Here is a 3,337-nt window from a genome sequence, read left to right as displayed (position 1 = left end):
ACACACACACACCCTTTGTCAGCAGCATGTGCAGCAGTTTTTAAAATTAGTTTTAAGCACACCGAAAAAAAAGAAACATTAGAACAAATCCGAAATTTATTTAAAAACCAACCAACCACAAGCAACCAAAAAAGTAACAAGATCATGCTATTTTAGCCTTACATTCCGATCGCTGTAAACACTTTTTATAAAAGGAGTTTTAAGCACAGCGGGAAAAAAAGGAACATTAGAACAAATCTGAACTTTAAAAACCAACCACAAGCAACCAAAAAACATTGCAGGAGTTCATGCTAATAGCCTTACAGCCAGATCGCTGTAAACACTTTTTTTAAAATGAGTTTTAAGCACAGCGGAAAAAAAGGAACATTTGAAAAAAGAGAAAAGTAACATTGCAACAAATCGCACTATGAAAAACTCCATCTGTAAACACTTTCATGAGTTTTAAGCACAAGGAAAAAAGCCAACATTTGAAAAAAGAGAAAAGTAACATTGCAACAAATCGCGTTATGAACTGAAAAATTAACTTTTGAAAAATCCGTAATACAAAACCACCAAGAAAACTAACCTTGCATGAGTGAGTTCTGGCATGAAGTGTTTTCCTTCAGGTGTTTTTCTCTTGTGATTTCTTGGGTTTCTGGTGCTTTTAGCTGTTTAGCTGGTGGGAGTGAAAGCCTCATGCAGCCATTCCAAAAACAAAGTTCTTGTGACCCAACCCTTCGTGTTTGCCCTCCACATTACTGGCAGTCTGGCTTTGTTTACATTATGCTGCTTGAAAGCACGAGGGTTCTCAGATTGGTAAATGAGTAAACTGGTAAACAGTTTTCCACCTCTTGTAATTTCTTTCTTTACTTCGATTTCAATTTTCTTCAAAACTTTCTTCTCACCACTCTTCACTTGCTTAGAAGCCATAGTTAACTGCAAAAGCACACAAAATACTGTAGAGCACAAAGAGAGTGCAGGTAACACATGCACTTCTGACTGAGAACAATGAACAGGGCTCTTGCAGGCACGCGGCTTGCTCGCTCGCTTTCTCTCTCTCTCTCTCTCTCTCTCTCTCTCTCTCTCTCTCTCTTTCTCTCTCAGCCTGCCTGTGGTGGGAGGATGGTTCGCTTGCAACGTACTGCCTGCAGATAGGCAGGCAAACACATACAGCAATCTCCTCCTCCCTCCCCAGCAGGCACGTGGCTCGCTTGCTCTCTCTCTAAGCTCAGCTCAGGCAGGCAAGGGAAACTGGCTTGTTTGTATACCGAGTGTGTGGTTGTGAACCGAGGCAAAAGTTTGGCGAGCTTTTTGGTCGTGAACCAAGTTGTACGTGAACCGAGGTTCCACTGTGTGTATATATATATATATATATATATATTTATTTATTTTTTTTTTTCCTTTCTCTTCCTAAGGTGTGGATGCTTACTGGCGATAAACTGGAGACTGCTACCTGCACTGCCAAAATGCACATATAGTAACCAGGACACAAGACATTCATATATTTACCAGTAAGTATATGGTTTTCATTCTTGGCTTCAGCAGCATAAAATAAGGCCCCAGCTTATTGAGATACATTAGAGTGATTTTGTTGTTTTTCATTCTTATTCAAGATTGAAATACAGTACAACCTCAATTATCCGGTTTAATGACCGGCGCCTGTCATCTGGATAATCAAAAATCACAGATAATCGAAAATAATTATAAAAATTCGCAAATGTTAAAATAGGTGCTGTACAGTGAAATTCTTACCTTTCTTGTGTTGTTTATGAAGTTTTCTTGACAAAATCAGACAGGAGACGCTGCTTTGTGTTCTTCCAGCGCTTCAGTTTTATTGACGTGCGGAGCTTGCGAAGTGTTAGGATGTCACTAAAATTTGAGTCCGCTACCTGCTCAAGAAAGTCTAGTGATGTTTCGGCACAATTTAGCGCTTCTGCAATCAAAACTTTCTTTTCTGAAGGTTCATCTTCAACTGCGTCATTGTTGCTTTTTTCCGGCAATTCCGCACTTGACTTGGCTTCTGCAGATAGGGCAGCGTCGTCTTTCACTTGATATCCAGGCTGATCATGCAGATAGGGCGGCGTCGTCTTTCACTTGATATCCAGGCTGATCATTATCAGAGAGTAGCCATTCTTCGATGTTTTCTCTGTCAACGTCTTCAAATCCATTTACATTTTGAATTTCCTCCAAAAGCGATGCTGCTGTTATTTTTTGGCTTTCACTGTCATTGACGTTTTCAACACTATCCATTACATCAGAGAACAATTTTCGTCATGACTTTCGAAAAGTTACGTTCGGCATGTCATCCCAACTCTCTGAACATGAGAAGATTGTGTCCTTAATTGTCCATTTCTTGTAAAACTCATGGAGATCTCCGTCTTCTTTCAAGACTGAACGTAGTAAAGATTTCCTGTAGCGACGCTTGAATGCTTCTAAGACGCCCTGGTCACGTTTGGAGGAAGATATGCAACGAAAATCTGGTCATCACTTGTTTTCAGGACATTTTCACTAGGATCGGAAGGTGCGTTGTCCAACAGTAACACAGCTCTTTGTGGCAAATTTTTGGAGCGTAGATGGTCTCGAACAGCAGGAACAAAATGTTTAAAAAACCAATCTTTAAAAATCTCTCTGTTCATCCATGCTTTGGTCTGATTGTAGTAAAGGAGAGGAAAATTGTGCATTTGTGTTCCCTTAAATGATTGTGGATTCTTAGACTTTTCAATGCAAACGAGTTTCAATTTGTGCGAACCACTAGCATTAGCCCATGCTAATTCATCAGGAATCTTCATCTCACAGTGAAACCATTTTGCTTTTTCGAGCAGCAATGGCCCGGATACAGGACATCCTCGGCGCGTTTTGCTTGAACCATTTGAACACAGCTCTATCCTGATCGTCAAATTTTGAACCCTTTGTTGTCTTGCACGCACTTGTTCTGTTAAATGTATCGGATGAAGTTACGAACTTGTAGAGTTCATCTTTCTTCCGAACAATGTCACGAACTGTTTGATTTCCTATGTTAAATTCTGATGAAAGCTTAGCAATTAATTCCCCCTTTTCAGCACATTCAACAATTTGCAGTTTCATAGCAATTGACAAAACAACTTATTTTTCTTTTTGCTCCCGAACTGGACCCCGACATTTCGGCACGAACTTACGCAAAACCTCTTTCTAACCTGGAAGTGCGGACACCAACTAAATGAACCTGGAACAAGGCATCACCTACACGGACCGTGCGACCCATACAAAACTTATTGACGAATGGCAGTCGTCTGAATTTGGAAAAAGGGGAGGGAGAGTGTTCGGAACGAGTCCTCTGCATCGGATTGTCTAATGGTTTTTCATAGCAGGGGATCGCCTG

At 40.5% G+C, this 3,337-nt stretch overlaps 1 pseudogene; it reads right to left on the bottom strand.

Moving 5' to 3' along the window:
* Positions 1 to 2,229, bottom strand: part of LOC120515186 — a 125,463-nt pseudogene extending 123,234 nt beyond the window's left edge.
* Between the last annotated feature and the right edge of the window lie 1,108 nt (positions 2,230 to 3,337).

Source organism: Polypterus senegalus, chromosome 14 (genome assembly GCF_016835505.1).
Source record: "Polypterus senegalus isolate Bchr_013 chromosome 14, ASM1683550v1, whole genome shotgun sequence".
Taxonomy (NCBI): domain Eukaryota; kingdom Metazoa; phylum Chordata; class Cladistia; order Polypteriformes; family Polypteridae; genus Polypterus; species Polypterus senegalus.
Note: the sequence above shows the minus strand (reverse complement) of the source record. Positions and strands in the feature narration are given on the sequence as shown.